We start from the raw sequence: 20,226 nt of genomic DNA on the forward strand, positions 1-20,226 counted from the left end.
TCACAGAGAACAGTTCCTGGTCCATACCGAGGTCTAAACAGTGCTTCCTCTGACCAACATTAGTGGAGCACCCTCATCATTATGGAAAGTAGCATAAGCATAGTATAATATAATGATACACAGACAGAGCAACAGATACAGTATCATGAAGACGTTACCTCACCCATCTCGTGATTTTCTTAAATGCAGAGATCAAAACCTGGAAGGCAACAGACCACATACTAAGTTTTTTTCTCTGAAGTGTGACATTGTATATAATTTCCAAATAACATTTTATTAGTATTGTAATTTGTTGTACCTTCTTTGTTACATAGGCAGTTTTTCTATTATAATTGAACAATGTACTTTCTGAAGACTCGTTCTCCTCAGGTATCTTGAGGTTTCAGCATAAAAAAGTTGTGTTTGTATCCCTGCCAGGTGAAAACCCAATCGGCGCACTGAAGTGAGAAGTAATATCGATGGTACCGTAGGTGGGGGGCTGTGGGGAGTAGAGAAGTCCTGATGGAAGGCTAGCTAAGCCTGCCAGCGTTGTGAAAAAGGTCACTGACTCCATAGGCCCAAACCAAAGAACAGCTCACAGGTCCCAAGGAAGACACTGGCGTTCTGTCCACGGAAATGTCTGTGTTAGGACTTTCAGACCTTTGCTCTTTTGGTTCCCATGATGCAGTGCAGTGGCTTGTGGTGCTTATAACACAGTCCTGCTTTGAGCCAGGCTGTGGATGAGAATCAGAGCCTCGCCTGCAGCAACGCCCCCTTTGTGGGCCATCTGGAGCCCTTTTGTGATGTCTGGGAGTCGACAGATTCTGAAGAGAAAGGAGAAAGAAGATACATGGCGCAGGGCGTACATGCACCCACCCCGTGCATGTGGTGCTAGAGATGTGCCGGAGATGCAGGTGCAGCTTCTTAGAGGGACCAGGTGGGGATGAGCAGAGTTGGATTCGGTGACTCAGGAAGAAATGTGGGAGTGAATGTAAAGGAAGAAGACACATTGAGAGGGGTAAAGACCTACAACTCCCATTTCTGTAGCAGGGTAGGTGCTCCATGACTGTTGTGAGAAGGCTGCCTGGTCTGAGCTCTGGGAGGGAGTGATGAGCATTCTAAGGACCCGCCATCAACCCTAAGCAGGGGGCGCTGAGTGTGTGAAGACAGAAGTCTCAGCCTTCACCACTGACATTCACAGAAAGCTTCTTAGCCCCGCTGAGTGTGGGGCGGTGGCACCTTAGGGAAGCTCAAAGGGAAGGTGGAGGTGGTGGTTGTTCATTCGCTCAGTCGTGTCCAACTATTTACGACCCCATGGCATGCAGCACGCCAGGCTCCTCTGTCCTACACTATCTCCCTGAGTTTGATCAAATTAATGTCCATGTGTTGGTGATGCTATCTAACCATCTCACCCTCTGTCTCCCCCTTCTCCTCCTGCCTTCGATCTTTTCCAGCACTAGGGTGTTTTCCAATGAGTCAGCTATTCTCATCAGGTGGCCAAAGTATTGCAGCTTCAGCATCAGTGCTTCCAGTGAGTATTCAGAGTATTCAGTATTCATTTCCTGTAGGATTGGCCGGGTTGTTCTCCTTACTGCCCGAGGGATTCTAAAGCATCATCTCTCTAGCACCACAATTCGAAAGCATCACTCAGCCTTCCTAATGATCCAACTCACACATCTGTACACGGCTACTGGAAAAACCATGGTTTTGACTCTGCAGACTTTTGTCAGCAAAGTGATGTCTCTTCTTTTTAATATGCGGTCTACGTTCATCATGGGTTTCCCCGGGGGCTCAGCGGTAGAGGATCTGTCTGCAATGAAGGGGAATTCGGACACCTGGGTTCAATCCCTGGGTCGGGAAGGTTCCCTGGAGGAGGGCATGGCAACCCACTCCAGTATTCTCGCCTGGAGAATCCCCTGGACAGAGGAGCCTGGCGGGCCTTGGTCCATGGGTTCGTAAAGAGTATGCTGAGAGACATCACCTGCGAAAAAGAATCTCTGGCCAATGGGCTGTCTCTCTAGCTTTACTCATCTCAAGTAAAATCTGTTCCCTGGCCTCAGAAGCCTCGTGGGATAATGAAGGAAACTTGAGGCAGTGGTGCTTTAAGCAGCAATTTGGTGCAAGATCTTTATTCGTTTGGGCCACGTGACTGCAGGGAATGAAATGGGGTAGGGTGATGAAGGAAATGAGATGATGAATTTATTGCCCTGGCCACCTCCCTGCCCCCAGGTAGCCGACTTCAGTAGGGCTGGCTGGTGTCAACGGCGAGTTTATAGGCTCACTTGTAACAACATCCTGTGTGTGGTATGAGGAACTTCGTGGGCAAATCAGACAGCATGGCCAAATACTCATTTCTCAGAGTGGATGGAGGGAGACAAGAGGAAAGAATGATGAACCATGGGTTAGTTGTGGGTCAGTTTCTAAAATCTCAGTATTTCTTCAGAAGGTGTGTGTGTGTGAATTCTTTTCTTTATCTGAGAATTGGCTTTCTACGTGAGGAAATATCATCGTGAGAGACTCCTTGTGACATGTGACAAGAGGTTGGGAGTGAATTGGGTTAAGGTCATTTTCCAAGTGTTTCACACCAAGTCTTTGTTTAAGGGGATAGCAGTGGTCTTAAAGAACTGAACTAAGTGGTTAAAATACAGGTTCCAGTTCCTGAAATGTGAAGAGACTCTGGGATGTGTGTTCTTCCTAGCCTGTGGTCACAGGCACTCATAAACTCATAGGATTTGAACCGTGTCTTCCTAATGGCTTTTGCTTTCTGCCCTTGTATGTGGTGGAGGCCCCAGTTCCGGTGACTAAAGTTCCGAAGGAACACTTTTCTGAGAAAAGAGGCTCTCTATAAAAGAGCAGTGCCTGGGAACGTGATCTAAAAATTTAATATAGCCTGTGGTGTAATTTTTGTTAGCTTCACCCAAGATGTGATCATTCGAAGATCTAGAGAGATGCACCTGCTTCGGTATCTACCATTGGATTTTTCAAATGAACATACAGTAAGATTGGCCCGGTTTTCTTTCTTATTATTTATCTATTTATTGTTGGCTGCACTGAGTCTTGGTTGCTGCACGAGGCTTTCTCTAGTTGTGGAGAAGAAGGACTACTCTCTAGTGGCGGTGCATGCGCTTCTCATTTCAGAGAGTTTTCTTGTTGAGGAGCATGGACTCTAGGCTCGAGGGCTTCAGTAGTCGAAGCAGGTGGGTTCAGTAGTGACACACAGTATTGGTTGCCCTGCGGCATGTGGAACCTTCCTGGACTAGGGACTGAATGCCTTCCCTGTTGGCATTGGCATGTGGGTTCTGTTTTATTTTTTTAATCATTAATTTCTTTTACTCGGAGGACAATTACTATACCGTATTGTGATGGTTTCTGCCATATATCAACATGAATCGGCTGCAGGTATACATGTGTCCTCCTCTCCTGAACCCCCATCCCACCTCCCTCCCCACCCTATCCCTCTGGGTTGTCCCAGAGCACCGGGTTGGTTGCCCTGCTTCTTGCATTGAACTTGCACTGGTCATCTGTTTTACATATGGTAATATGTATGTTTCACTGCTATTCTCTCAAATCATCCCACCCTCGCCTTCTTTCACCAAGTCGAAAAGTATGTTCTGTATGCCTCTGTCTCCTTTGCTTCCCTGCATGTAGAATCGTTGCTACTGTCTTTCTAAATTGCATAAATATGCATTAGTAGAAGTGTTGTCTTTCTCTTTCTGACTTCTGACTGACTTCTCTCTGTATAACAGGCTGCAGGTTCATCCACCTCATTAGCACTGATTCAAATGTCTTCCTTTTTATAGCTGAGTAATATTCCATTGTTTATATGCACCACAACTTCCATATCCATTCATCTGCAGATGGACATCTAGATTCCTTCCATGTCCTAGCTGTTGTAAATAGTGCTGCTGTGAACGTTGGGGTACATGTGTCTGTTTCACTTCTGATTTCCTCGAGGTGTATGCCCAGCAGTGGGATTGCTGGGTCGTGTGGCAGTTCTGTTCCCAGTGTTTTAAGGAATCGCCACTCTGTTCTCCATAGTGGCTGTACCAGTTTGCGTTCCCACCAAGACTGGAAGAAGGTTCCCTTTTCTCCACACCATCTCCAGCATTTATTGTTTGTAGACTTTTTGATGATGGCCATTCTGACCTGTGTGAGATGATACCTCATTGTGGTTTTGATTTGCAGTTTTTTAATAATGAGTGATTTTGAGCATCTCTTCATGTGTTTGGTAGCCATCTCTATGTCATAGGAGAAATGTCTCTTTAGATCTCCTGCCCCCATTTTAAGGGGTTGTTTGTTTTTCTGGTATTGAGCCGCATGGGCTGCTTGTATATTTTGGAGATTCCTTCTTTGTCAGTTGTTTCCTTTGCTATTATTTTATCCAATTCTGAGGGCTGTCTTTTCACCTCGCTTACAGTTTCCTTCATTGTGCAAAAGCATTTAAGTTAAATTTGGTCTCTTTTGTTTATTTGTGTTTTTATTTCCATTACTCTGGGAGGTGGCCCATAGAGGATCTTGCTGTGATTTATGTCAGAGAGTGTTCTGCGTACGGTTTCCTCTTAAGAGTTTTATAGTTTTTGGTCTCACATTTAGATCTTTAATCCATTTTGAGTTTATTTTGTTGTGTGGTGTTAGAAAGTGCTCCAGGTTCATTCTTTTACGTAGTTGAGCATTTCGCCCAGCATCACGTGTTGAAGAGACTTTGTTTACGCCATTGTATATTTGTGCCTCCTTTGTCAAAGATAACCTGTGCATAGGTGTGTGCATTTATCTCCGGGTTCTCTATTTTGTTCCATTGATCTATATTTCTGTCTTTCTGCCATACTGCCTTGATGACTGTCTTGATGACTGTAGCTTTGTAGTATAGTCTGTAGTATAGTCTGAAGTCAGGAAGGTTGATTACTCCAGTTCCATTCTTCTTTCTCAAGATTGCCTTGAGTATTCAGAGTCCTTACTGTTTCCATACAAACTGAGGGATTATTTGTTCTGGTTCTGTGAAAAATACCTTTGGTAGTTTGATCGGGATTGTGATGAATCTACAGATTGCTTTGGGTAGTAGAGTCATTTTCACCGTACTGATTCTTCCAATCCAAGAACATGGTACACTTCTCCATCTCTTTGTGTCATCTTTGATTTCTTTCATCAGTTTTTTTTTTTTATAGTTTTCTGTATACAGGTCTCTTGTTTCTTTTCATACAATTATTCCTAAGTATTTTATTCTTTTCATTGCAATGGTGAATGGGATAGTTTCCTTAATTACTCTTTCTGATTTTTCCTTATTATTTTATAGGAATGCAATGGCCTTCTGTGCATTCACTTTTTATGGCAGGCACATTTTTTTAAATTTTTTTAATTTCTTTATATTAGTTGGAGAGTAATTTACAATATTGCACGCACATTCTTAATCACTGGACCACCAGAGAATTCCTGGCCTGCTTGTCCTTGGGTGTGCAGCTCTCTGGGCTCTGACACATGGAGAGATTCCAGTCAGCTGGAGAGTGGTAAACAAAGTATGCTGTATGTAGCCATCCGGTGGAATAGCATAGATGGATGAAAAGTGATGAACTTCTGCTTTCTGCTGCCACATGGGTGAGCCTCCAAAGCATTACGCTAAGTGAAAGAACCCAGACACAAAAGGCCACTTCCTGCAGGAGTCTGTTGATATGAAATGCCCAGAAAGGGCAAATCTACAGAGAGGGAAATCAGACGAGAGGATGCCTGGGCCTGCAGGTCCTGTTGGGGATCGACTGCTGATGGGTACGTGGAACCTTTAGTCGCGCTGGCGGTGTTCCACACCTGCACTGTGGTGGGGGTTGCACCACTGTGTGAAGGTGCTAAAAGTCACTGCCCTGGGAGTGATGGGTGTGATTTGTGGTATGTAATTATACCTCAGGAAAGCAGTTTAGGAAGGTAATGCAGATGTCCAAGTGAGACATGTGGGGAAAGACATGCCATTGCTTTGTAACAACGAGGAGTGCCCCTGCTCCTTCCACGTTCTGGGTCCGGCTTCCTCCACGAGTGCTAGATGCTCCCTCCAGAAACAGTCGCTGTGCACGTCAGGACAGAATCCCCAGGGAGCACACACGTCTAATGTGTCTCTGTGTTGACTCACAGGTGCCCGTTGTGTGACCACAAATCAGTGGCTCTGGACGGGCTCCCAGAACCCACCCTGCATCTGAAATTCCACTTGGTTGTTTTCCCATTCTTCTCAAATCACGTGAACCCAGCTTCCGTTTCCCTGGTAACGGATCTCAGCCCTTAGCTCCAAACTCTGGTCACAGGAACACCTGTAGCCTGGTGTGAGGCCCCCTACCTGAGCTCAGCAACCCAGGAGGGATGCTCAGCAGAGCAGTAACCAAGACAACGGAACTTGATCCATCCTCCTGCCACCAGGACTGAGGTGCGTTCCCTCCCCTTCATCTTCCTGAGTGTCTGGTAAGGAAGGGGACTTGAAGGCATGACACACCACTGAGTCATTGAAATTGTTCTAAATATGGCTGTGAATAAATATGTCAAAAATCCCTCAGAAAGGAATTTACCTCAGAAGGGAGTTTTTAATTACAAATTTTTAAAAAATTTCATTAGTAGCAAACATGGCTCTTCAGTTGAGGATTCTATTTAAAACCAGGACAGGTGAAGCATCATGTGATTCTGCTCCTCAATCTTAACTGTGCATCAAATCTCCCCTGGAGAGGCTTTAGAAGAGCTGATGCTGGCAGCACATCCCAGGAGAGTCTGATGTAGTAGGGTTGGTGTGTGGCCCTGGCATGAGCATTATCTGAAAAAGTTCTCTTACGAAAGCCGAGCTTGCAGCTGTGGAAACAGAACCCATTCTTACTGGAAGAAATTGAACATCGAAAACTTGCAACTCTCTACAAGCAAAGCAGGCTTTCATCATGGCCCGCTATGCTTGACAGGCACCTTAGGCTAAGGAAAGGGACAACTTGCCCAAATAAATACTTGTTTGAAAACTGACCTTGTGCTTGCTTTCCTGCATGTTCCTGAATCCAAAGTTTTACAGTTAAAACCCTGCTGTTGTTAGTGAAACTCAGTATGTTGTAGTTCTTATCAGGATCCCTTGTGCCTAGTTAGTTGAATACATTTCTAAAACACTGTGGAGATTACTGCATTTGACAGATCAAAAGAGTGCTTCAAAGATTAAAGATGGCTGAGAATTGTAGCTATTGATGTTGATGTGGAAGGATCGGCTGTCAGCGTATCTGCTGCCTGGGCTCACTTGCCGTTTTAAACTGTTTCCTGTGTTAACAAATTAACTCCCATGCTCAGATGAAGACCAAATAAGAACAGGATGTTTATTGGGAAAAATACAGTTAAGCAATCACTTGTTTGATGCACACCCTTCAAGACCCACCTCTCGAAACGTTCTACTTTAGGAATCTCTTCTGGATATTCTTTGGCATGTTCCCCAATGATGGGCTTACACTGCTGTGTCCTGACTCACCGTCCTGTTAAAGACAAGGCTTTCATCCTCTCAGATGAATTACAGTGGCCAGGTTCTCTCAGAGATCCAAAGGAGGGTGATGGCCTGTGCTCAGGACCCCTTCAGAGCGTGTCTGTAGGAACAGGGCCTCTGAGAGGAACGGATCCCCACCTGTGGCAACAGGAATATCTCGGGTCAGCCTTTTCCAGAGCAGCTCCAGGGGAGTCATGGCTCGGTGAAGATCACACCCAGCAGCATGTCCGGGATTGTGGTTGAAGGAACTGGGTGGATGGCCGTGCCCATCCATGAGACACCCCAGGGAACATGGGCCTGGGGCTACTAGCAGGTCTGCAGTGCTTATGGGACATCTGAGTGCAGACAGCCCATACATCTCAGCCTGTGGTAGAAGTGGGGCCCCATTGGGACGTCTTAGGTAGATATGGTGATAGGAAAAGCCATCAGCATAGAGGGATACTAATGAAAACAAGTCAGATGGGTAAAAGCTCTGGGAGGTGATGTGGTCACCCAAGAGTTATGTGTAGAATGGAAGAGCACAGGGCAGAGGTGGGAAACCAGAGGAAAGCAAAACCAAGATTTAGGAGGGGATCAAAGTAAATGGACAGACAGGGAGTCTTAAAAGAAATGGACTGAGAGGGAGGAGGAAAGCCAGCATGCACTTCTGTCAGAGACTCTGACCAAGGAAAATGTTTTTGAAGACGGAATGTGTCTGTGGCCAGTACACCACCGGGTAGTACGGTTTGGCCCACGGAGCTCTTGGGATGTGTTAGCAAGGGGATGTTGTGTGGATGGGCACTCAGAGGAGGAATCCAGAGGTAACCAGATGAGGATGCTCCTGGAGTCTGTGCTTTCAAGAAGCATGGCTTGAAAGGAGTCAAAGATGCAGCGTATTGGAAGTAGAGGTCTGTGTGCTTGCAGGGTATGCTATTTTCTGTTCTCCAAACCAAAGAGACCAGGATGCCAGTTCCAAAAGAATCATCAGGACTGTTGACTAGAAGACAGAATGGAGAATTGGAATGATCTTCACAGGTGAGTATTCACTTTGAGGTCAAGGGAGAGTGGTGGTTTCAAAGCAGCGTTGGAGTTCCAGGAAGACCTTCCTCTCCCTCTGGGCCCCACTCTGCCTCTGGGACCCATGGTCACAGGAAGAGCCAGGGTGGTGGGGGGGGGGCATGGGTTGCTAGGATCACAGTCTCAATGTATGCTCCTCAGACTCCATGGACACTTTAGTGTATTTGTTCTCCCTGGCTGATCTGATCTTCCTCATAAGTGTTCACCCTTCATACTGGTTAGTAACCAGAAAACTCCTACTGAAGTTCTTCTAACTTCTAAAGTGTGGTTGCATGCAACCAACTGAATATCCATAGATACAAATGTTCAGTCTATTCTGGTGAAAATGCTCTCTACTTCTTTCAGCCATGGAGCAGGGGTATGTGTCACTTACAAGGCTTGTGGTAATGTGGGAAGGGTCGTCTATAATACCGCATACCTTTGTTCCTCAAAGTGGCCTCAGCGGTCCCTGAGGGAAAGATGACTGTCCTCTCCTGGCTCCAGCTGTTGATGCTGACCTGCACCGCCCGTGGGTTGGGGTGGTGAAACTTGCATTTCTGTCTCCCTCCTCTTGCTGTGGATCCAGTGCTCCCTGGCTGACTGAGCCTCAGCCACTCTGCTGGCATCTTCAGACCCCTCTGAATCGGGGTCTCATCGTCCAGCCCATCCCTGGGCAGGGATGTCCACTCCTCAGCCTCAGCTGCAAGGTCTCCTAGCCCATTGCCTGCTTAGGATTTGTCTGCATTCGGTCCCTTTCCACATTTCTCCCTCAGGTGATGCAGAGCCCTGCCTTGGATCTCACCTGCAGCAAAACAGGCACCAAGATCAGCTCCAGAAAAAGAAATTCCTAAACGACAGCCAGCCATCTGCCCAAAGACTCCGTTCGGTCATTGCTCAGTGTGCCCCCTGTGAGTCCCAAGTGTGAATGGGGAGGAATCTTCCTTTCCCTGGTCTTCCTCTTCATTTCTTGTCACACCTCCCTGTCTGAGCCCTCTCACCTCTGCCTGCCACTGCCTCTGTGGGCCGTTTCCCCCTCTGTGACTGGGATGCTGTTTTCTTTGTTTGTCTTTCATTTGACCCAAGACTTCCCATACAATATCCAGGTCAAAGGGGGCATAGGGTAGAATGTGTCCCTTGTCAAGTACAGTTAGGATACTTTGGTGTCACATAAGCCCCAAGCCCCTGAAATATAAAAACAGAGGGATAAAAAACACAAGAATCAAATATGCCAAAGGTGCCTGAGATGTTGGCCAAGATGAGCACTGAAGAGTGTCTGCGGGATCAGGAAGAATGGATTTTAATGATGGGCTTGACAATGCCAGTTACAGTGGAATGACTGGGATAAAAGCTTCATGGAAGCAGGCTGAGTAGAGAATATCTCAGCAGAATTTGAAGCAGTTTTGTTTTGAAGGGCAACAGGTGAAGTGCCAGTAGCTACAGAAGACGGTGGTAGAAGAGGATGGGTTTCCCCTTTTTTGTGGAATGCTGCGATGTAGAGGGAGCAGGGGCTGGTTCAGGCGAGAGGGGTGATAACTGCAGGTTGGAAGTCCCTGGGAAGGTGCAAGGCATGGGATCCCGGGCAGAGGTGAGGGGCTGGGTGCAGTCAGGAGCACTCGGGCAGATGGGCAGCAGACTGCCAGGGCAGAAACATGCACTTTGGGATTGGGAAACTTGAGAAATCCCACGGAGTTGCTTCTTTCTTCTCCATGAATTGTTGGCGGGTTGGGCTGGTGGTCATTAGGATGGAGAAAGGTTACTACTGTGTAGTGTAGTAGTGTAGGTAGGTGAGAGTGAAAACGAACAGCTGGCCACGGGTTTAAGATAAAAAACTTATGTAAGGTTGTAAAGTTTGCTCCTCAACGCTCATGTGCTCAGACACAGGCAGGGAGTGAATAGTCAGGAGTCTGCAAGGAGCCAATCCGATCGGGGAGGGGCCTGGCGGAAGGTATGGAAGGTCGTGTGGTAGTAGAGGTGAGCGTTTCCAGGATGTTCTGGTATCCGTGCACTGGCCCTAGAGCTAGGGAGCTGGAGGACAGGACAGCGTGTTGAGGGTGATGAGAGGGAAGAAGGCTAGAAACAGCAGACCATGAGGGGGGCGGTCTTTCCTGATGCCCGGGGCCGGGGGCGGGGGCGGGGAGACCGTGGGCAGGGGGATGCTCGGGTGGGGAGGAGGGGAACTTCGACGAGGACGGAGAGTCTCCGGGGCGACCGTGGGAGCCTCGTGGGCACTGAGGACGGATCAGAAGAGTGAGAGCGGAGGGAACAGTGAGTATACCACGGGAGGAACGCGTTCACAGGCCTGGGGTGGGCGGAAGGAGAAATATAGGGACTTGTACGGGTTCCTCACTTGTGGGCCTTCGGCAGTGGGCGACAGGACCCGGACATACACGGTCAGGTTCCTCACTGAAGACTCTGAAACAGGGTCGGAGAGAAAACTCTCAACCGGTCCCAGGAGACTGGCAGGGGCCTCACTGGGTTGCTCCGCGCAGGCCCAGAACCAGCCAATCGGAGCGCAGCCGTGCGCACCAAGCTCCGGAATTCTGAGACTGCCTGACTTCCTGCCCGAGTTTCCTTGGCTCCGCTAGCCTCTGGAGTCCGCGGTCCACGGGTGGTTTGACCGGGCCACTTCGAGAGGTTACCTTCCTTTCTCTGGTCCTCATGAGAATCCCTCTTAACTTCCGCATACAGAGTGTCCAGTCCTCTCCATGAAAATCCAAGAAAAACGTTGGCTTTTCTTCCGGGCTTGTGGCGTTTTGGTTTCTGTGGTCGGTAGATGGCAGTGTGGCTCCAAGTGGAACCATCCTGTTTCTCCTCCGCCCTTCGCGGTTAAAAAAAACGCCACGAAACTTTTTGCCCTAAGTAGCAGCACACAGTTTTCTCTGCTTGCACAGATTGGCTGGTTCAAACCTCATCTGAGCCCTTCAGACAGCCCTTTGTGAAAACTTTGAACAAACCCATTGACACTGAAAATTACAATAAAATAATATAGGCTGATGTATTGAATAGTGGTGGAGAGAGTGAGTTCCTTGTCTTGCTTCTGATCCTACAGGAAATGTAGTATTTAAATAGAACTTTATAATGACAGTGAGTTTTGACTTGAAAATGTCTAAGTGACATGGAAATGAAAGTTGTTCAGTCCTGTCAGGTTCTTTAAAACCCCTTGGACAATAGGAGGGGAAAGACTAGAGCTCTCTTCAAGAAAATTAGAGATACCAAGGGAACATTTCATGCAAAAATGGACTCAATAAAGGGCAGAAATTGCAGAGAGCTAACAGTAGCAGAAGATGTTAAGAAGAGGTGGCAAGAGGGGGACTTCCCTGGTGGTTCAGTGGCTAAGACTCTCTGCTTCCAATGCAGGGGGCCCGGGTTCAAACCCTGGTCAGGGAACAAGATCCCATGTGCTGTAACTAAGTCTCTGTAACTAAGACCTCATGCAGTCAAATAAATAAATAAATATATATTTAAAAAAAAAAAAAAAAGAAGAGGTGGCAAGAATACTCAGAAAAACTGTACAAAAATCATCTTCACGACCTAGATAATCAGGATGGTGTGATCACTCACCTAGAGCCAGACATCCTGGAATGTGCAGTCAAGTGGACCTTAGGAAGCATCACTATGAACAAAGCTAGTGGAGGTGATGGAATTCCAGTTGAGCTATTTCAAATCCTGAAAGACGATGCTGTGAAAGTGCTGCAGTCAATACGTCAGCGAATTTGGAAAACTCACCAGTGGCCACAGAACTGGAAAAGGTCAGTTTTCATTCCCATCCCAACGAAAGGCAAGGCCAAAGAATGCTCAAACTACCACACAATTGCACTCATCTCACACTCTAGTAAAGTGATGCTTAAAATTCTTCAAGCCCGGCTTCAGCAATACATGAACCGCGAACTTCCAGATGTTCAAGCTGGTTTTAGAAAAGGCAGAGGAACGAGAGATCAAATTGCCAACATCCGCTAGATCATCGAAAAAGCAAGAGCGTTCCAGAAAAACATCTATTTCTGCTTTATTGACTGTGCCAAAGCCTTTGCCTGTGTGTATCGTAATAAACTGTGGAAAATTCTGAAAGAGATGGGAATACCAGACCACCTGACCTGCCTCTTGAGAAACCTGTATGCAGGTCAGGAAGCAACAGTTAGAACTGGACATGGACGAACAGCCTGATTCCAAATAGGAAAAGGAGTACGTAAAGGCTGTATATTGTCACCCTGCATATTTAACTTCTATGCAGACTTCCCTTCAGTTCGGTTCAGTCGCTCAGTCGTGTCCGACTCTTTGCGACCCCATGAATAGCAGCAAGCCAGGCCTCACTGTCAATCACCAGCTCTCGGAGTTTACTCAAACTCATGCCCATCGAGTCGGTGATGCCATCCAGCCATCATATCCTCTGTTGTCCCCTTATCCTCCTGCCCTCAATCTCTCCCAGCATCAGGGTTTTTCCAGTGAGTCAGCTCTTCGCATGAGGTGGCCAAAGTACTGGAGTCTCAGCCTCAGCATCATTCCTTCCAATGAACACCCAGGACTGATCTCCTTTAGGATGGACTGGTTGGATCTCCTTGCAGTCCGAGGGACTCTCAAGAGTCTTCTCCAACACCACAGTTCAAGAGCATCAATTTTTCAGCGCTCAGGTTTCTCCACAGTCCAACTCTCACATCCATACATGACCACTGAAGAAACCATAGCATTGACTAGATGGACCTCTGTTGGCAAAGTAATGTCTCTGCTTTTTAATATGCTGTCTTCGTTGGGCATAACTTTCCTTCCAAGGAGTAAGCGTCTTTTAATGTCATGGCTGCAGTCACCATCCACAGTGATTTTGGAGTCCAAAAAAATAAAGTCTGACACTGTTTCCACTGTCTCCCCATCGATTTCCCATGAGGTGATGGGACCAGATGCCATGATCTTACTTTTCTGAATGTTAAGCTTTAAGTCAACTTTTTCACTCTCCTCTTTCACTTTCTTCAAGAGGCTTTTTAGTTCCTATTCACTCTCTGCCATAAGGGTGGTGTCATCTGCATATTTAAGGTTATTGATATTTCTCATTCTTTTACAAGTGGTTGACCAGTTTTGGCCACAGCAATCAGAGCAGAATAAGAAGTAAAAGGAATCCAGATAGGAAAAGAAGAAGTGAAACTCTCGCTGTTTGCAGATGACATGATCGTCTACATAGAAAACCCTAAAGACTCTACCAGAAAATTACTAGAGCTAATCAACGAATATAGTAAAGTTGCAGGATGTAAAATTAACACACAAAAATCCCTTGCATTCCTATACACTAACAATGAGAAAACAGAAAGAGAAATTAAGGAAACAATACCATTCACCATTGTACCAGAGCTTTCTTATCCATTCGTCTGCTGATGGGCATCTAGGTTGCTTCCATGTCATGGCTATTATAAACAGTGCTTCGATGAACATAAAGAGACACATGTACCCCTATGTTCACTGCAGCACTATTTACAACAGTTATGACATTGGAGCAACCTAGATGTCTATCAGCAGACGAATGGATAAGGAAGTAGTGGTACATATACACAATGGAATATTACTCTGCTATTAAAACGGAACACACTGGAATCAGTTCTAATGAGGTGGATGAACCTGGATCCTGTTATACAGAGAGAAGTAAGTCAGAAAGAGAAAGACAAATACTTATATTAAGGCATATATATGGAATTTAAAAAGCCGGTAGCAACGATTCTGCATGCAGGGTAGGAAAGAAGACAGAGACCTAAAGAACAGACTTTTCAACTCGGTGGGGGAAGTGGAGGGTGGGATGATTTGAGTGAATAACATTGAAACATATTCATTACCATATGTAAAATAGATGATCAGCGCAAGATCAATGCATGAAGCAGGACACCCAAACGGCTGCTCTGGGACAACCCAGAAGGATAGGATGGGGAGGGAAGTGGTGGGACCCCCAATTCAGGAATGGGGGGACACATGTATAGCTGTGGCCGATTCGTGTTGATATATGGTAAAAAACCATCAGAATATTGTAAAGCATTCTTCTCCGATTAAAATAAATTAATGATTTTAAAAAAAAGAATCCACCTGCCAATGAAACGGGCAAGCATTCACCCCTAGTCCAGGAAGATTCCACGTGCAGCAGAGCAACTAGGACTGTGTGTCACACTCCTGAACCTTCCTGCTCCAACTACTGAAGCCATGAGCCTAGAGCTCATGCTCTGCAACAAGAGAAGTCTCTGCAATGAGAAGCCCGCGCACCACCGCTAGAGAGCAGTCCTTCTCCACAGCTAGAGAAAGCCCTCATGCAGCAACAAAGACTCAGTGCAGCCAACAATAAAGAAATCAATAAGAAAGAAAACCAGGCCGATCTTACTCTATGTTCATTTGGAAAATCCAATGGTAGATACTGAAGTAGGTGCATCTCTATATGCTTTGAATAATCATATCTTGGGTGAAGCTAACAAAAATTACATCTATGTTATGTTAAAACTCGGCTATGCTAAACCTCTATGATAAAACTGTAGCTAGGCTATGTTAAAACTTTAGATCGGCTTCCCAGGCACTGCTGTGTTCTAGAGAGCTACTTTTCTCAGAGAACTTACTTCGAAATTTTAGTAACCGGAACTGCGGCCTCCAGCGTGTTGAAGGGCAAGAAACATATGACGTTAGGAAGACACGGTTCAAATCCTATGAGTTGCCTGTGACCGGCCACAGGCTAGGATGAACACACATCCCAGAAAGAGTCTCTTCACATTTCAGTAACTGAAACCTGTATTTCAACCACTTACTTCAGTGCTATAGGGAAACGGCCGTCCCCTTTAAAAAAAAAAAAAACACTTAGTGTGAAACATTTGAAACTGACCTTAACCCAATTCACTCCCAACCACTTCTCACATGTCACAAGGAGTCTCTCACAATGATATTTCTTCATATAGAAAGCCAATTCCCAGATAAAGAAAAGAATTCACACAAACACCTTGTGAGGAAATACTGAGATTTTAGAAACTGACTCATAACTAACCTGTGGTTCATCATTCTTTACTCTTCTTCTCCCTCCATCCACTCTGAGAAATGAATATTTGGCCATGCTATCTGATTTGCCCACCAAGTTTCTCGAACCACACACCTGATGTTAATAGTGAGCCTACACACAAAGGCATTGATACCAGTCAGACATATTGAAGTCGGCTGCCTGGGGGCAGGGAGGTGGCGAGGGCAATAAATTCATCATCTCCTTTCCTTCACCACCCCACGCCATTTCATTCCCTGCAGTCACGTGGCCCAAATGAATAAAGATAACACACCAAATCGCTGCTTAAATCACCACTGCCTGAAGTTCTCTTTGTTATTTCACGTGGCTTCTGAGGACAGGGAGCAGATTTTACTTGAGATGAGTAAAGCTAGAGAGACAGCCCATTCGCTAGAGATTCTGTTTGGGAGGTGATGTCTCTCAGTGTACTGCGCACCCACTGTGATGAATAAAGTAAAAGTCATCTTGCCTTGGCTCTGGTGCACGTTTTTCAGATGTTAACCACTAGATGGCGAGCTAGAAAGTTACTTGAATACTTGATTCACGTTGTTATCACTAGATTTTCAGTTCAGTTCAGTTGCTCAGTCATGTCCAACTCTTTGTGACCCCATGGACTGCAGCACGCCCAGGCCTCCCTGTCCATCACCAGCTCCCGGAGCTTACTCAAACTCATGTCCACTGAGTCGCTGATGCCATCCAACCATCTCATCCTCTGTTGTCCCCATCTTCCGCCTTCAATCTTTCCCAGCATCAGGGTCTTTTCCAATGAGTCGCTTCTTCACATCAGATGTTCAGAATATTGCAGTTTCAGTTTCAGCATCAGTCCTTCCAATGAATATTCAGGGCTGATTTCCTTTAGGATGGACTGGTTCGATCTCCTTACTGTCCAAGGGACTCTCAAGAGTCTTCTCCAACACCATAGTTCAAAAGCATCAATACTTTGGCCCTCAGCTTTCTTTATCATGTCTGTACATGACTACTGGGAAAACCATAGCTTTGACTTGACAGGCCTTTGTTGGCAAAGCAATGTCTCTGCTTTTTAACATGTTTTCTAGGTTGGTCATAACTTTTCTCCCAGTAGACTTTAAGGGAATTGTATTACCCAGCATAACGGTGTTGGGGGGGCAGTTTCTTCATCCAGTCAGTTGAAAAAGCTTAAGAGCATGGACGGAAGCTTCCTCAGCATGAAACAGTTTAGCTTCAAGACTACAGCCTGAGAAACTTTGCATGAAACTCAAACTTGCTGGCCTGTTCTGCAGATTTGGGCCTCTAGACTGCAACCTGGGTTTCCAGCCAGCTGACTGATATCTAAGGATATCAGAACTGTCAGCACCCACGAGCCCATGATCCAATTCCCTAAAATAAGTCTCTCTCTATTGGCTGTGTTTCTCTGGAGAAGCCTGACTAATACACCCCCAATATGTCACATCTTTCTCAATCCAATCCAAAGACATTGAGTCACTGTATCATCCCACACCAGATGCTGTGCATTAAAGAAGCTGATAGACAGAGGTTACAGCCATTTATTTAGTGCCTTCCACCTGCCAGGTCATGGGCGCTAGGTGTTTAAATTACATCTGTTATCTCCACTAGGTCTCCCAATAAACCTCACCAACAGGTAGAGTTATTGCCATTTTACAGATAAGGAATTTGAGGCTGAAGGAGAGTGACTGGGCTGGTAGGGCCTGCACTGGAACCCAGCTTGAGTGTAAACTGTGAACTGTGGGATGGAGGGAGATGACATGGGGAGAGGAGTTTGGGCACAGGTCGCAGATCATTTCTGTGCCATTAGGGGAGCAGGGAAACATCACACCCTTGTTATCAGTCCTGGGCATCCCCTTGCCATAGGAGCAGCCCCTATCCATCTGAAGCGAAAATTACCAGGAACAGCATCATGCACGTAACAGAAGATGAAGTCTGTGAGTGGTTTCCAGGTGGGAGAGGTGTAACAGAGAAGCCAGCCTCCTGGTGAGGGTTCATCTAGCTGTGAGGGAAAAGCTCGAGGACTGTGGCTGAGAAGGAAGAAACTCTAGGGCTGGACACAGATGTCTAATGTGACCCTGAAGTGCTTTGTGAAGCTTGAAGATAAGGCCTGACCTGTAATCTGCCCTGTGGCAACTCAGTAGTTCTTACACCAGAGAAGGTGCCAGCACATCTCTAATAGCCCCATTCCATACTCACAAAAACAGCCTGCACAGTTCAGGTCGTTATTCAGAATAATTCACCCATTTTCAGGTGAGGCTGGTATGGCACAATGAGCCAATTTAATTTCTCAAGATGTGATGATAGCAAGTGGGAGAACTGGGTGCAAGGAAGGTTGTCTAGAATCAGAGCTAGTGTCCGTACCCATACACTGTATTGTTTCCTCATAAAAGGGAAAAAAGGAAGAAAAGAAAAGGAGAAAACAAAGGAAAAAGAATAAAAGGAGACCCATGATGCTTACTGTATTTCGGCATCCACCCTGGACTGTGAGTAAAGAGAAAACTTCTCAAAGATGCTAATCAGAAAGGTAACTGACAATCACACAACATGGAGTCAGGAGACAGGACAGGCTCAGGCACAGTGTACATGTACACGGAGAGCAGTGAGAGGAGAAACGAGGGCACGGGGGAGGGCAAGGAGCAGAAGTAGCTATGGGAGCAAGAGGAAGATGAGGAGAGCAGAGTTGACAGAGCTCCTGTGGGCTTGCCCAAGGACGCTGATCAGCACCTTCAAACCATCCATCTTGCTGATGGCAGCCTGAGTGGAAGTTCCACCTCTCACCCGTGAAATAAAGTAGCCCAGCTGTCCAAGCTGTATTCTTCCAACAAGTATCCCCCGAGTGCAGAGACATTACCAACAAAGGTCCGTCTAGTCAAAGTTTTGGTTTTTCCAGTAGTCATGAATGGATGTGCGAGGTGGACCATAAAAAAAGCTGAGTGCCGAAGAACTGATGCTTTTGAACTGTGGTGTTGGAGAAGACTCTTGAGCGCCCCTTGAGCTTCAGGGGAGATCCAACCAGTCCATTCTAGAACAAATCAGTCTTGAATATTCATTGGAAGGACTGATGCTGATGCTGAAGCTGAAACTGCAATACATTGGCCACCTGATGAGAAGAACTGGCTCATTGGAAAAGACCCTGATGCTGGGAAAGACTGAAGGTGGGAGGCTAATGGGACAACAGAGGATGAGATGGTTGGATGGCAGCACCTACTCAATGGACATGAGTTTGAGTAGGATCCGTGAGTTGGTGATGGCCAGGAAAGCCTGGCGTGCTGCAATCCATGGGTTCCAGAGTCGGACACGACTGAGCGGCTGAACTAACTGAAGACTGTCCAACCGCCATCTGATACTGAAGAGGTGGGGCATCTGCGGAAAATAACTGTCCTGAGAGAACACGGATCCCACTTGGCTAAAGAGGATTCTGGTCCTGTGACACGAAAGCACACCTAGTGGGTCCTAGAGAGATCCATGTCTCCCTCTGCGTCTGTCCCTCTCTCTACCCCTGGCTCTCACACCTTCTTTCTCAGGATCAGGTTCTCAACAGCAGGACGCCAATGCAGTGGCTCCCATCCTCAGCCCATGCGAGAAGCTGGGAGTGGGCAGGGCTCGGCCTCCCATCCTTAGTGCCTGTGGAATAGAATGGTAAAGACCACCGAGAGGAGTCCTCCAGCGTCCTATAGAGCCTACCCAGCCTTCAGCGGGGAGGAGTCTTCGGGCCTGGTTTTTGTTATGCCCGATGTCCGAATCCCTGAGCGGGAAGAGAGAAGGCCTCCAAGACAATGCAACTCGCAAAAAGGGACTCGAGTCAGGGCTCCTGCCGCATCCAACAGTGTGGGGTCAGAGAGCCCTGAGCCCCAGCTGTTACACAAATTTATAGGGTGAGCACATGCCGTTGGTAGTTGGTTTAAGTGGGTTGGTTACAAGTTTGCAAAGTAATTTCATTGGTCAAACACTTAAAACTTTCGCGCACGTGGGACTTTCCCGGGATTTCCGCCCCGTTCCTAATTGGCAAACAGCGGTCAGTGTTAAGCTGATTGGATGTATCCAGGTGGCCTGATAATCTTACCACCCAGAAGTAGGAAGGCCTACTCCTAATCTAAGCTGCCTGCCATGGCGTTACTTCTGCTCGCCTCACAGTTTTAACGTCACAAAGATGGGACATTTACCCTTCCACTCCTCAGAGAAGGAACTTCCTGCGTATTCCCTGCATTGTAGTGGATTGAGAGGGAGCCTGGAATGGCCTGAAGCAAAGTAGGTTCCTCCCCGGGGACAGCGGCAGTAGGGCGGGGGGGATTCGGAGAAGAGGAGTTAGTGCCCGGCCCTCTCCACCGCTTGCCCAGAGCACATCTCCCAGCAGCTTGGAGGCTAGGAGGGACCATCGCTGCCAGAGTCGCAGGAAGAGTTTCCTTCCACACAGACGACAGCTGGTGATGGTCGGCTCTTGGGGTTGGAAGGCGGGGGCTTCTCCCTGATTGCCTGGTAATTTGTGTTGTCGCCTGTCAACGTGAGGAGCAGCTCCTGTTAGTTGAATGTTTTTCTACCAATTGTTACTAGTAACACCCTAAGAAAGAGTAAAAGCAAACTAATAGAGACACTGTATTTCTACCGATTGCAATTGGGAGATCACCACAGACCTGATGATCAGACTGTCAGCAAGGTGGTTTTGCATTGTATTTCATTCCACAGATAGTAGTAGAGAAGTTACAGTGGGGGCCTTTGCAGGTGGGAAAACATTTAGGGGGAAATCTCGTCGACA

At 46.7% G+C, this 20,226-nt stretch overlaps 2 long non-coding RNA genes across 9 annotated transcripts in view; one reads left to right on the plus strand and one right to left on the minus strand.

The window, feature by feature from the left end:
• The window catches only part of LOC122689037, a 67,880-nt gene extending 58,447 nt beyond the window's left edge, over positions 1-9,433 (plus strand). For all 4 annotated transcript variants that reach the window (XR_006339696.1, XR_006339695.1, XR_006339694.1 and 1 more), the window contains 2 exons: positions 8,357-8,467; positions 9,262-9,433. This is a non-coding gene — a long non-coding RNA (uncharacterized LOC122689037). The remainder of the gene's footprint in view (positions 1-8,356; positions 8,468-9,261) is intronic.
• LOC122689036 overlaps positions 1-20,226 on the minus strand; it is a 574,758-nt gene that overhangs the window by 478,873 nt on the left and 75,659 nt on the right. The window lies entirely within an intron of this gene.

This window comes from Cervus elaphus, chromosome X (assembly GCF_910594005.1).
Source record: "Cervus elaphus chromosome X, mCerEla1.1, whole genome shotgun sequence".
NCBI lineage: Eukaryota > Metazoa > Chordata > Mammalia > Artiodactyla > Cervidae > Cervus > Cervus elaphus.